We start from the raw sequence: 14,252 nt of genomic DNA on the forward strand, positions 1-14,252 counted from the left end.
AACTTCTTGTTGTGGTTTAAGTGTCCTGAAACCAGGAGGCTTCTCTCCACAACTCTGTGCATTTTCAAAGAATCACGTTACCCCATGTCCAATTAGCCGATACTGTGGCACAGTCTTTGAGCAGTTTAAACTTAAAAAAGATACATCGTTGCAACCCAACATGTTCGCACTGAGCATGGCAGCTCACTACTTAGGTTATGGCAACGACTTGGGCAGACACAGTTATGCTACCTGCATTCCACTGTCGTGGTTTAAGTCCAGTCAGCCATGCAGCCGCTCACTCACTCCCCTCTCTTCCTCCCCCCACCAACCCGAATCCCAGAGGGATGGGGAGGAGAATCGAAAGTAACTCCCATCAACCGAGATAAGAACAGTCCAGTAACTAAGGTATAACACAAATCACTACTGCTACCACCAATAATAATAATGATAAGGGAAATAACAAGGGAAGAGAATACAACCACTCATCACCTGCCAAGCGATACCCAGCCCAACCGAGCAGTGATCTAACCCTTCCAGCTAACTGCTCCCAGTTTATATACTGGGCATGACATGCTGTGGTTTGGAATACCTCTCTGGCTAGTTTGGGTCAGGTGTCCTGTCTCTGCTTCCTCCTGGCTTCCCCTCCTCCCTGGCAGAGCATGAGACTCAGAAGGTCCTTGGTCAAAGTAAACGTTACTGAGCAACAACTAAAAACACCAGTGTTATCAGCATGGTTCTCAGGCTGAGAGTCAAAACCACAGCACTGCACCAGCTACTAAGAAGGAGAAAAATGATTGCTACTGCTGAACCCAGGACACCACTAAAGTAGCCACCAGTCAAAATGTGCTTAATTCCATTACTGAAAACCAAAACTGCCAGGTTTGGTTTTGAAGCTTTAAAAACCAAGACTTGGTTAAAGTTTCTGCTAACATATTTGCCTCCAGCTGTCAGTGGTTTGTGCAAAAAAATCAGTCAATCAGAAAAGGGAAAGCCTTAAGATGTTGGACAGCAAATGTAACTCTTTTTTTTTTTAATAAAATATTCAAATGAATTAAAATTTTCCTTCCATTTAATTTTAGGTGAGGAGAAAAATCAGTTTTATACTTATCAAAAACACTTGGGCAAAAATTTATAAAAATGGATCCTAAGGCTCTGGTGAATTTCTACTATTGCAAACATGTCTATCATTCAAAGGTTCCCCAAAAAGAATAGAAACATGGGTTTGAATTACAATGCTGTTTGTTTTATTAACAACTAAATTTAGTTTAGCGTGAGGAGTATGGGATAGTTCCATAGCTACAAAGCTATATGCTTCAGTTGTCACAGTGTCTCAAGTAACTCTTTTCATTCCTTTCTTTCCCTGGCACACATAAACAGCACTCATGAACCATCCTTGGTTCACAGTCCTATCTGAAATCAATTGCTATACGAAAGAACAGCAGAAAACACAGACTCCATGTGGTTCTCAGTCTAACCACTCAAACAGTGTATAGGTGAGGCTTTTATAACCAAGGGTCCCCTGCACAAAGAAGGATTTTCTTTGTGCAGACTTTAAAAAAAGGGGAAAATCAATATTTGCAAAAGCAGTTGCATTAGCTAATACCCCACTTGTTCCTGTTTGCAGATAAAACTTCCCATGCACCAGTGCAGGATGAAAAACTTAGACTGGTGCAACTTTTATTCATGGAAGAGAAAATTAGTGCGTCACAAGATGAGTTTACATACAGGCTTCAGTCCTTGAGCCCATCTATGAAATCCTGTGGACTATTTTTCTTCTTGTAAGCTCTTTGGCTATGGAAAAGTCATGCTGTGGGACTCCTGACAAGAGCTTGAACAATAGTAATGGAAATCATTTCATTTAGGTCAAAGGTCAGGATGTGATAATGGACCAACATAGCAGGAAAGCCACAGCAGCTGGAAGCTACCATAGCTGAAGTGAAACAGGAGCCACAAGAGTGTGTCTCCACCGGAATTTGTAAGGCATTTGTCACCTGGATATTTTAAGATGTGTTGATATCCCATTCTTAGTTCAAGATATATATTGCTATTCCAATATACCCGAACTTTTCTTGCAGGAACCTGAAGGGCTTCTGTAGAGGATTTCTTTTAAGAGAAACAGCAAGTTTGAGGTTCGAGTAATTGCACTTTTTAAAACCTTTGCATGAATTGCTGTCAGATCTTGTCACTGGATCTTGGCAGTATGAGGTCACATCATTTCAAGCTGTGAACAACAGAGGAAATGACCAGGCTCATCCTGCAATTTGTCCCACTTTACTGGAATACTTAGGAATACTTAGGAATTGTTATGCAAAGTAAGCTTATTCCTGTTTCTACCTCCCTTCTGCAGGACATGGTGGGGGGAAAATAGCTATTCTACTGTGCACTGTTTAACAGGAGCCCTTTTTAAAAAAAAAAAGAGCAGCTGTATATCCCTGGAATCATTCCTCCCACAGTCATCCACAGCCATAGTTCACTACTAAAATCTGTATGTTTCTAATAACTTAGCCTTAAAGGGCTATGCTCCTTACGTGACATTTAAGCTCTGTCCTTCACGCTCCCTTTTTCTTCAGACAATGTTATCCTCAGGAGTACCAAACCTTCTAGGTCCCAATCAGGCCTTTAAAGAAGGAAAATTCTTCAAACAGGTCTTGCTGTGACAAATGTAGCATTATGTGCTGCTGTTCTTTACTGTTCTCCTTAAATCTCAATTTCCCTAATTACACACTACTTCTCTGAGAACTGTGAATTATATAATGAGTCTTAACCAAGGTGCATGCTGCAAGCACTACTTCAGTTATTAGGCAAAGATACGAAAATAAAGCTAATCACAGGCAAAGCCTTTTCAACTAATCTGCCTCACACCATCCATTTACAAGGTGTTCATTTATGTCGATTGCTTTTAATTTTAACCATAAATGAGCTTTTGTTATTAAAGATCCCTGAGTAAATGACAATGTGTAGGGCGAATGAAGAACCAAGAAAAGATGTATTTATATATATTAAACATATATATAATATATATATTATATAAATATAGATATAATATATAAAGAGAGGAATAATCTGTAACCCTTAAAGGTGACAAGGAATACAAATATATTTAGATTGCCGCTAAATCCAAATCGAGATTCACCTCTCCAAGGGTCATGCTCTGCCTTTTTTCACATTAACAATGCAAAAGTTTTCAATCAAAATTGGTACTAAGTGAAAAATCCTCTTCACAGAGCATGAAGAAGTGGAGATTCACCTTTCTGACCACTTTCTTTCCTGTCTTCTATATATCCTCATAAAATATTTACTCTGCCTCTGAATGACCACTCTGATTATCCTTAGACTCCTTTTCAGATTCCTTGATGATGTCATGGAAATGTTAAGCCCATTATGCTAAACTAGGACCTCCATCTACTGTGACCTCTTGGCACTAGCTTCTAAGGACAGCATGATACTTTTACATAAAAGTTAGTCTTTCTTCTGGTCGTCAATAGATGGACTCTCAATACCTCAGCACTTCCATCAACACCAATAAAATTTAAACAAGGACACATATAAAGTCCAAATCCATTTCGTGTTTACAATAAAGTGATTAAAATGTGTATGAAAGTGTACATTTTTTTTTAATTGGAGAATAAGCATTCATATGATTTCATGGGTTCACCCCACAGGTAATACACGGCATTCTTTTTCATTAAGCTATTAGGGAAGTGATTAGTGACTAGCACCCTGCTCTAATTATCTTTAATGTAGTGTTTCAAACTGATCATGCATAATGCAATTAGAAATCATAATTAAATTAATTTATATTGATTTAAGCCTTTATAAGTTGTTAATAACTATAGCCCATTACATTAATTCCTACAAGCCAACATTAATATTTTCAATATGCTGAGATATTTTGCTTTTCCCTCCCTCCCCTTCCTTGCGTCGAGCACGTCCTTAGGAAGGTCACAGGGGATGGCTGCGAGGGGATACTGCCGGTCAACCTTCCTCGGAGCCGGGAGGCTGCAGCTCGGCCGACTGGTCCCGGTGTGAGTGGGTGCTGGGGGAACTTTAATGAGGAAATAATGACAGCCACCCTGGCTGACAGCAGCCTTTTGTATTTCCATGGAGACAGAAAGATCCCGGCAAGGGAAAAACTCTGGAGATAGGAGTCAAAAAAAGCGAAGGAAGGTGCTGGGGAGGTACTACAGGAAACAAGTCCCCAGAAAGCAGCTGACGCCGGAGCTCCCCGCGGGCCGGGGAGGATGCGGACATCTCCCCCACCCCCGGCGTCAAGCCCGGCGGAATCCACGCTGCTCGGGGAGGGAAGCAGCAGGGAGTGGACGGGGATGGGCAACCCCGGGTGGGCGGGAGGGCGAGAGCCGCAGTTCCCCAGGGTCAATGTCGGCAGCTAAAGCCGCTGCCCCCCCGCCCCGCCCGACGGAAAGCTCCCAGACCTGTCCTGACACTAGCCTTATTCCTTCCCATACCCTTCCCCACCCCCCCCCCCCCCCCCCCAAAAAAAAAAAAAAAAACACAAAAAACAAACAGCAACAACCCAACAACCTCGTGGAAGTGATTTCCCCTATTCCAATTAAACTTGTGCAGCGTGGGCCCCTTTGAGAAAGAATTATGCCTGAAAACAAAGGCAATAAATGCCCGGCACACGGACGTACTTCCATCCCACCCGCGTCCGACACTTTTCAGTCAGAATCGGATGGTCCAGGGTCAAAATAAGTTTTCCTGTGAGAAAGATGCCCGGCTATAATAAAATCTTACATCGGGGGGTTAACAAGTCATTTAAGAAAACAATTTATGCTTAAATAATCTTTCTTTTAAAAGAAAACCTGGGTTTGCAAATCAGGATTTGATTTGAGAGGCATGAATTCTATTATATGTACAATTTAATCACAGGGTATTTAAAATAGACATTTCCATCTAAAATCCAATCAGAAATCAACACAGCACCTCGAGGCATTAAGATGATCATCTCCATTTTGCATTTGTAAACTGGTAGAAATAAATGTGGCTTGTGGATACCAAGAGGTCAAGTACGGCTGCTCAAATATTTTTCTTACAAAATGACGGATTTATTAGACAAATAAGTAGCCTGGCTGATGCAAAACCCCCTGTGATTGAATTTTGACGTTGAGTCAACAACAACTCGAACTACATCAGTGCTCCAAGATTTAGTTATGATGGTAGAGATTACTGAACAAATAGGAGGCAGAAATGAATACAGATTTCCTAGATCTGCCCCTGGCACCCTCTTCTTCACATTCCCCTCCATATGCTATCCCTATTCACAGGGTATTCTAATTAAAGGACTGGGCTATGTCTTCTAATTTTACAAGAACTTTTAAATAATTAGTCTGGTGTGTGTTAAAAGGGAAAGCCTCAGACATAAGGGGATTTCAGTCCCTTTAGGATCTCTCCCTGGCTTTACAGTTATCACAGTCCCTTACACAGTGAGGAAGGGATAGCAGAAAGAGGTGAACCTTCACCAAACCACAAAGGCATCATCGATTCATTTTCAGCCCGTTCCAAGAGGGTTATTTGGGGTTTTTGTTCGGGATTTGGGAGTGGCATAAGGTATGGGTTTATAATTTTGGTTGGTTGGGTAGGGTTTCTGGTTTTGTTTTGTTTTGTGGGTGTTTTTGATTTTTTTTTTTTTTTTGGGGGGGGGGGCTTTTTTGGGGTGGTGTGTTTTGTTTGTTTTGTTTTGTTTTTTTTTTCAGTGAAAGAGACGTTGAGTTTCCAGCATCCTCAGGAAAATGTGCCCACAGACCACAACCGCGCGTGAAGCCAGGTTTGGCTGCAGCCTGCATAATTTCGACAGCGAGATTTTTTCATGCTGCCCTTCCCCCCTCCCTCTTTCTCCCCTCTCTCTCTCCTTCCCCCACTGCCCACCGTCCAGGTGCATGCACACTAGAGAGTTCCCCGGCCTGCGCTCTGTTGGCCAGCAGGAGCTGGGTATGTGCTGGAAAGCCGACGTGAGCTGTGGGAAAGTGGTGTTATTCTTGCTTCATTTCTTCAGCGCTTTTGGAGCGTTACTTTAACTTGCTAATCACGAAGGGGCGCTTAAATAATTGAGAGTACGTTTAAGCATAAAGCAGTCAGTTTCTAATCTTTTCAGGGAAAAGGGACTAATCTGCACCTGCTGTGAGAGCCCTTTTTTTATTTATTCTGTATATTACTTCCACTCCAAGCGGGACCTGATGGCTCCAATTACAGTTCAGCCTTGCAGAATCCATACCCTCCTTTTCACAACCCTATTCTCTGCTCTCTTCTTCTCTGCAGGTATAAACTTTTCCTTGGCAGACAAGTGAGAGCGGTGGGCTCTTACCAGACACTATTTTGCTGAGATTTCTTAGATTTCTTTTCTTTTCTTGTTTTTATTTTATTTTTTTCCTTTCAGGGAAGCTCTTCAGAATTCCCGAGGTCTCCAAATTTGCCTTCTTTCTATTGCCTCCACTATATCACATGTATATTTGTAAAAAAGAGAAGCAGACACTGGGTTCCACAGTGATCTGGATTATTTTTTAATAGGGGATAGCTCGAGAACAGGGGGTTTAATGTAGATTTTCCCTCCTGTTTAGCATTTGAGAAGAAAACGTTTAATGAACCTTTCTCCTACTGCGTATTTTTACTGCAGAGTTTTTGTGTTGGTTAGGGGCTTCTCAGAGTATTGCCAAAGTTAATCCTAGATTTATATTTCTGTAACCTACTTAGGATGCAAAAAAGAAGAAGAAAAAAATCCTGTCAAATTAAAGTGAGTCCTCCTGTCTTGCCTGCTCCCAGCAAATAACTTGCAGCACCTAATAAATCCAGATGGAGTTCCTCATATAGCCCTATGCAGAAATAATTATTGTCCTGGCTTGTTTCATGTCAGAGGCCTCTTCGGCTCATCTGTCATGAAACCAATTTCACTTTATTTACATCCATTTGCTAGTTTAATTACTGTGCTGATGAATAGCCTGAAGGAATTAAGTTACGAGTCTTTGGAAACCTAAAACGACAGATATATGGGTTACCTTTTAAATAGAGGAAGAAAATGATGGGTGGTGTGTGCACCAAAATTTAAAAGTAATAAGAGCCTTTCCTTGTCTGGTGGAAATGCAGAATTAACTGACACTCAGCCCGTGCATTTACCTCTGTCTTGATGTAAAGTATTGCCTAGAAAGGCTTTTTTGTTTGTTTGTTTTGTTTGTTTGTTTGTTTTTGTTGTGTTTTTTGGGGGGTTTGGGGTTTGTTTTGTTTTCTTTTTGTTTGCTTTTTTTCAGGTTAAATGCAATCTGTATTAAAGCAAAGGTTCTGGGAGCTTTGGATCTAAGCACAGATGCACTCATGACTTTTCTAGACACTGAAAGGGAAAAAGGGGTCAGAAACTAGGTCTGTCTTAACGACTGACTTCAACATAAGCTATGCAATGTGCCATAGAACAAAATCAATCAGGTTACTACTATCTTGTGTCTGCAGTGGTAGAAATTGTCTCCATCGCTTCTCCCCTCTGACTCGCCTCTTTGTGATGCAGGGTACCAACAGAGGAAATTCCAACCAGCTGGAGGATCTTGACCTTTTTTATGTAAACCTGTGAAAAGCAGACTTAATCCTTGTGTTCCGTGTCCCGGCTCTAGCCCACGTCTTTTTCCTTTCTCCGGGTGTTTTCCAATCATTTCCAGTGCGCGCAGCTAGGGGCTCTGCTCTATCCACCCTCCCTCTCCCCACGAGGGGACCCTATTCGGGGTCCTGGCATACCAACGTGGTCCTGTCCCCCCGTCTTCCACTGCTCAATAACTTTCATGAGCTGTTCTAGCGCTCTATAAAAATCTAGAATTCCAAAACTTCATGTGGCGTGTGCCTGAGCGAAAGGTCAGCCTCTGTAATTCTCTCCACCCGCCCCCCACCCCACCCCCATTCATCATGAAAGAAAAGCAAAAGCAAAACAACAGCCATCTCGGAACTGTGCTGGGAGTGCTGATTGCCCGGGCTGTGCCCCGCCGTGTCACCTACGGGCTGGCCAGCAGGGTCCAGGAGAATCCCCTTGTGAGCATGTTCATTCTACCCCTGGAGAGAAAGTCCCCCCAAAGCACCTCATGTCCCAAGCAAAGAGCATAAACCGGACCCTGGAGCCTGCGCATTTCCTCTGGCGCTAAGCCTTGGCGTTAGGTACATCAGGACATCTTTATCTACTTGAACCGCAGAGGCTGAGGAGGGCCTGCTGGTCCGAGGTTCGAGGGCTACATGAAAAAAACACCTACAAGAGGGCTTTTACACGGCTTTCCTACGCAGACCGCCTCTTCCCATGCGCCCGGCGATTTTGTGGAGCTCACGGGTTTCTGCACCTGGGACAAGCCCCCCGTGAAGAAATGACGTAGGTAACGGGGCACAGGTAAAAGCGGGGAGGGCGGTCTGGCTGCCTGCAGGGGGGTGATCTTTGGCTCGCTAGAAAAACCCTTCCCCTTAGAGGCACCCTCCGCAAGGAGGAGGCTGAAGGGGCGGACAGACGTCCTCTTTGTCACAGCGGTTGAGCAGCACTCGAAAACCAAATCCTTTGCAGGGGAAACGTGAAATACACACACACTCCTCTCCCTCAAATCTCGCTATCGGCTGACCCGAGCTGGTTACATTACACAAGGGTATAAGAGTGTGGATCAAAAGAGAATTACGGCTGTGTGTTCGAGGTACTCTGGGTCTTTATGTCTGAGGAAAATGAAAGGAGGAAGTATACAGAAAAATAGTGTGGGGTATTAAAAGATCACATCTCACCCCCCTCCCACCCCCACCCCCCCTTCCGCTTCTCTTCCCTCTCTCTCCCCCTTTGATTAATAGATCCATGTGGCTAACGGCCTGACATATGGTGTGCGAAGCAGCTTGAGATGGTACCTCGGGCATACCCCGCGGCCATTAACATATTACAGGCTTCTGTGCAGCCAGCCAGCCAGCCCGACAGAGAGACAGAGAGGCAAGGCAGGCAAGCAGGCCGCCTCCCCGCGCCGCCCCGCCGGAGCTCTCCGCGGTGCTGAAGCACGGCCGGGGGGGGGAGGCCTCCTCCCCCCGCCGCCCGCTGCCGCTCCGCCTGCGCGCAGCGCGCCCGTCTCCACCGCAGTGAGAGTTCAAAAAGCAGACGCTCACACAGCTGCGGATTTGGAAGTCCTGCGCTTCTTTCAAGCGAAGAGGTGGCAACATCCCCCATGAAATCGCAGGTTCTCTCCCTCTTGTTTTGTTTTATGTCTTTTTTTGCTTTCATCTAGGAAAACAAGATGTTGCTCTCTATAAAATCTTCACTACAGAGAACACAAAGATTGTCCTGTGTGGAAACCGTCTAATTTTAAACACGGTGCCAGATCGTAGAACGGAGAAGACTGATTTCCGCAAATAACCCAAAAGTTAGGAAACTCGCACCTGGCAGCGGGAGGGACGGGGAGGGAGGGGGATGGTTATTCCCAGCCGTATAGTTTGGAAGGGGAAATTACAGTACGAAACATAGTGGCTGAGAATGCAGAAAAACCTAGGGTTTATTTAATCCATTTCAAGAGTTCTGACAGAAACATAAATCACTCCCTGCACTTTGCCTTTTAGACTCCTGTAGATAACTGCCCTAGCTCTTTTGAACTTTGTTCTGGTTGTTTTGTTGGGAAATAAATGCTAACACCAGATTAAATGTTTCAGGTAGCTTTATCTTCTGATTTCAGGAAAATAGTGTTAATAAGCAGCTTTGATGTTTTACTTTCAGACTGTATGCCTTAAGGCAGAAAACCGCATAAAGGTAGCTGGGAAAGTAAATTGCCAGAAGCGAAAAGCACCCTCCCTTTCAAAATCCTGTAAGTACTCCTCGCTCCTACATCAAACCGAGCCTATGCAGAGCAGCCCTGGCTGGTTTGAGATTTCCCGGCTTTACAAACATCTCCCGTTTCAGTGCCCACATGGCGATATGTTGGTGTGTGTGCACTCCGGTACCATCAGCTGGTAATGAACCTGAAGGTGATAGAGGAAAATACGAAAATCTCACTGCGATAGCTGAAGTTTTAGATTTTACTTTTTCCCTAGCAAGAATATAAAAGCCCGTGGGGAAAAGCGGAAGGTGTTCCTGCCCGTGGCAGAGGGGTCGGAACTAGATGATCTTTAGGTCCTTTCCAACCCAAACCATTCTAAGATTCTGTGAATTGCAGTGAGGAGTAAAGTCAATGTGAGGTTAGCAGAGCACTGCAGACCTCCACCACGCTGAAGCAGCCCAGAACAAAAGTTTCACGTCCTCTGCGTTTGGGGTCTTTCTAGCTATATCGTCAGCAGCCTCCTCTGTTCTTTCGGGAGCTCAGCACATCAGCATCGCAGGTTCCTCACACACAATCAATGCATTTTGCATAACACGAGTCTCTCTCGCAACCCTATCTCTTCTCTTGCTCTCTTGTTTTTTTCGCTTCGTAGGCTGCCAGGCTTTCTACACAGGGCTTTGCTTTTAAGGCATGAGCACCGGAGATGCCCAAGTCTCCAAAAGCAAGCCATGCACCAGGGGTAGCTGGTGCCTGCTTCCTCAGGTCAGAAATTGCGCTGGAGCCCCCACCACAGCAACCCTTCAAGCATACGGTTTGGTTTCAGTCAGACACAGCTTGCCTCTCCCCAGTCTCCCCTCCACCCCCCGCTTTCCATTCCTCTTACAGCAGTGCTTTAATAAAGTCACATAAGTGATTGAAATTAACATAAATCATTATTAGTTATTAGGATTTGCTCTAAATTACTCTGTGAATATAACACCAAACCCCATCTGCCACTCCTGCTCTAGCAGCAATAGATTGCAGATAAAATAAATGTCCTTACCCCATTAGAATGTTCCTGTCTCTGTAGCCAAAAGCCAAACAAAAGCAATAAATACAGAGCTTTTTTTCTCTCCACTATTCAGCTGTGACTGTTTTCATCAGCTCTTCCTCTAGAAAAGCTCGATAGCTGCCTGAAAATATTGCATTTTATATCACCAAAGGGCGATTAATATTGCATTAACTGTATTTAACATTTTTTAAGCGCGAGTAATCTGAAATGAGTAAGTTTCTGTTACTAAATACAGGGGATGTCAGAGCTGGTGAAAACAGCTTAAAATATCTGTATAAACAGATTATTTGTTTCATACTTTGTATTTTTATAATGTTATGGTATAGTGTGCTCTGTTTGAAGTAGAAGAAGCCATGCTAATGGTCTGTTTAAAGTATTCTGACACTGTCTGGAGACATCCAAGTCTCTGCCTTCATTAAATGTTTATTGTCAACACTTCAGTGAAAAAAAGTCTTGTGTAAGTGAATTTCCACTGCTGGATGCTGTCAACACTTTGTTTTATTCTGATCCGCGTGTACAAAAGTTTGTATACATTATGCTGAAGAGAGGTAGAGGTTTAGTGAGCTGTAATTAGTCACCGAACAAACTTTTGGTAGTAATTTGGTCCACATAATGACCATCATGGAGGGTGAAGTTATGTATATAGGCGCCTTGTTACGTAGCCTGTGAAAAGGTTCATTAATGTTGACATGCCGTCCTCTTGTCAAAGAATACCTTTTTTAATAAACTAAAAAAAAAAAAGAAAACAAAACAAAAAAAAAAAGAAAGAGAGAGGAAAGAAAAAATATCGGAGGGAAAAAAAAAAGAAAAAAAGAAAAGAAAGAGAAGAAGAAAAAGAAAGAGGAAAAAAAAACACAAAAACAAACCCAAAACGGCAACCCAAAAGCAAACCCAGACCCACAGCTTTTACAACCACAGTTTTTACACATTTTAGCTCGGGCTTACACATCTAAGTAGCTTCCCTTTACCTGGGCGAGGGATGCCCGCACTCCTTCTCCGCCCCCGGGAGCGACCGCAGCGCCGAGTATGGGAGGACTCCTGCTTCCTAACCGGCCTTGGGGCTTCGCCCTGGGACCTAGCCGGATGCTTCATTCTCTGCAAGCCGGGAGTGGTCGGCTGGTGTCCACACCGAGGGAGGCTATTTTGAGGCTTTTAGGATTCGATATTGAAAAATCAAACAATTGGTCTTCAACGTACCAACACACACAACGTGTGTGCGTTTATATTATTTATTTAATTTTTATATAAAGCATGCTAAATACTTCAGTTTTTAGAGTGACTAATGTCTTATGATATCAATTTTTTTAAGTCACTCCCCCTCCTCGCTTCCCCATACATATATATATATATATATTATTTTTCTGTAAGAGGTGTTTAATTCTTCTCCCCAGAGTTAGAGGTGCTCTAGCATACTTAGGAAAGCAGGCTGAAGGAGTTAAGATGCAGTTCAGACGAAGGCTCCTACTTTCCCACAGGGGCTGTGACCCCTCGCAAGTCCCGAGACCAGTTTGGGGAGCAGGTTTTGCCTGCCCAGCTGCCCCTTGGCCATCAGCTTCAGGCTGGGTTTGGCTGGTGACACTGCAGTAAAGCCACACCACTGCAGCAGAAGAGGGCTCCGGGGCCCCTTCTGCCGGCGGAAACAAGGCGTTAAGTCCGTTTTAGAGTTTGCACCTTAAATTAGCGTTGGGAGGCCAGAGGCCCCGCGGTGAGTACCGTGCTGCCGCTTCGCTCCCCGTGGACCCCAGCACCGGCTGCCGCTGTTACCGGCTGTGCCAGAGCAAAAGCAGAAAAGGTGCGCTTCTGCCCACGGGGCGCCTGCCTGCCGCTGCCTGCTTCTAGTCGGCCCGGCAGCGGGGCTGGGCCGCCCTGGTGCCAGCCGCCGCTTTTTGCTATAGCCTTTTCTTCAAAGATTTCTATTTGACATTTATATTAACTTTTGATCCCTGGATTCCATCCATCCATCCATCCATCCATCCATCCATCCATCCATCCATCCATCCGTGACACCACCCACCGCCCACCGCTCTATCTTGCCATAATGAGAAGAGACTTGTCTTCAGGTCTGGGCTGACCTATATATCCACCCACTGCTTTTCTCCTAAATAGAGCCTCCTTCAGGTGCCAAGGAGTTACAAAAGAGGAAAAAAAGAAATACTTTTCCAAAAGCTGAAGGGGAAGAAGGGAAAGCGGGAAGGAAGGGGAAGGCGGGGTGGGGGGGTGTCTGTCCGTGCAGCACGCCTCCCATCAAGCTGCCTTGACAACAATTACTAAAGTTTTTAATTAGCCTCTTGTTATAATTCATTTTATTAATTTTCCAAATCTCAGCCCATGAATTATTAACGGCAGCTCCGTAATTGTGTTTGCAGCGGTGTACGGGATGGGGATGGTGGCGGCTGCTGCTGCTGCAGCCCGGACCCGCCACGCAGTGGCTCGACCCCGCATGTGTGTCCTTCGCTCCCGGGGCCGGTGAAGGGTCCGGGTCCCAGGCAGGGGCGGCCTCCATGCTCTTATCAGCCTCTTATCTACTCTTAAATAACATAATTATCCATAATCAGACCCCCGTCTGGCAGGTGAAAACGGGTTCCCAAGCGAATTGGAAATTTAAAATCAATTAGGCTTTCTCCCCTCCTTCCGCCCCCCTTCCTTCCCCCCTCGCCCCGAATCAGTAGGTAAATATAACAGAGCTTTTTTTAAAATAAAAAATAGCGCCGGCTGAAAAGCGAGACATAAATAACTGGAGGGATTTAAAATCGTTTGGGAAATTCCAGAATAACACAGAGCGGCAGCGGCGGAATCAAGCTTTATGTGCTCGAGTCCGTCAGAGTTAAAATAATTATCTGTCGACAAATCTATTTCTCTTCAGAGGGAAGGGGGGGACAAGGGGAGGCGGGGAGGTAGGCACATAAACCATAAAACCTGTGCTGTAGGACACTTCATTTTCCTTCTGGGAAGACTTTTTACTTGTTGAACCAGGACCGAATTAGTCTTAATATCACAGGAGAGTAAAAATCAATACTGCCGTGGCAGTGGGTGTCTGTTATTCACTTATGATGGCCTAATCTAAATTGAAAGCAATAGGAGAGCAAGTGTTAAGCAGAAATTCCAGGAGCCAGCACGGGTCTGACGGACTGAGTACTGGAAAGTCACATCGGGAAGGCAGCGAGATGCCTCAGGTGTGTAGGAAAAGGCAGTTCGAAGGATGGCGATACGGAGGGGGCTTCGATGGGGGCTCGGCCCTGCCGTTAGGGACCCAGTGGCAACGGCCCCTGCCCGTTGCACACGTACTGGGAGTGTGGATATCTATATCTTTTTGCCACAAATTGCAAGTCTATATGGAGGAGGCTGCATACGCTTGGGGAATAAATGTGAATCTGTGTGCTGCACCTTCGTCCTTGCCGTATTTATTTTTTTTTTTTTCCTCGAATGCAAAAATTTTAATAGACCTTAAGTTAGAGCTTATAAGCACA

At 44.6% G+C, this 14,252-nt stretch overlaps 1 long non-coding RNA gene across 1 annotated transcript in view; it reads left to right on the forward strand.

The window, feature by feature from the left end:
* The window catches only part of LOC134173179 (uncharacterized), a 190,594-nt gene extending 179,374 nt beyond the window's left edge, over positions 1–11,220 (forward strand). The window contains exons 2-3 of the long non-coding RNA XR_009968153.1: positions 9,695–9,782; positions 10,131–11,220. This is a non-coding gene — a long non-coding RNA (uncharacterized LOC134173179). The remainder of the gene's footprint in view (positions 1–9,694; positions 9,783–10,130) is intronic.
* Positions 11,221–14,252: the final 3,032 nt, after the last annotated feature.

The sequence above is a fragment of the Pezoporus occidentalis genome, unplaced genomic scaffold (assembly GCF_034315485.1).
Source record: "Pezoporus occidentalis ecotype Australia unplaced genomic scaffold, CSIRO_AGI_Poc_V1 ctg5, whole genome shotgun sequence".
Lineage (NCBI taxonomy): Eukaryota > Metazoa > Chordata > Aves > Psittaciformes > Psittacidae > Pezoporus > Pezoporus occidentalis.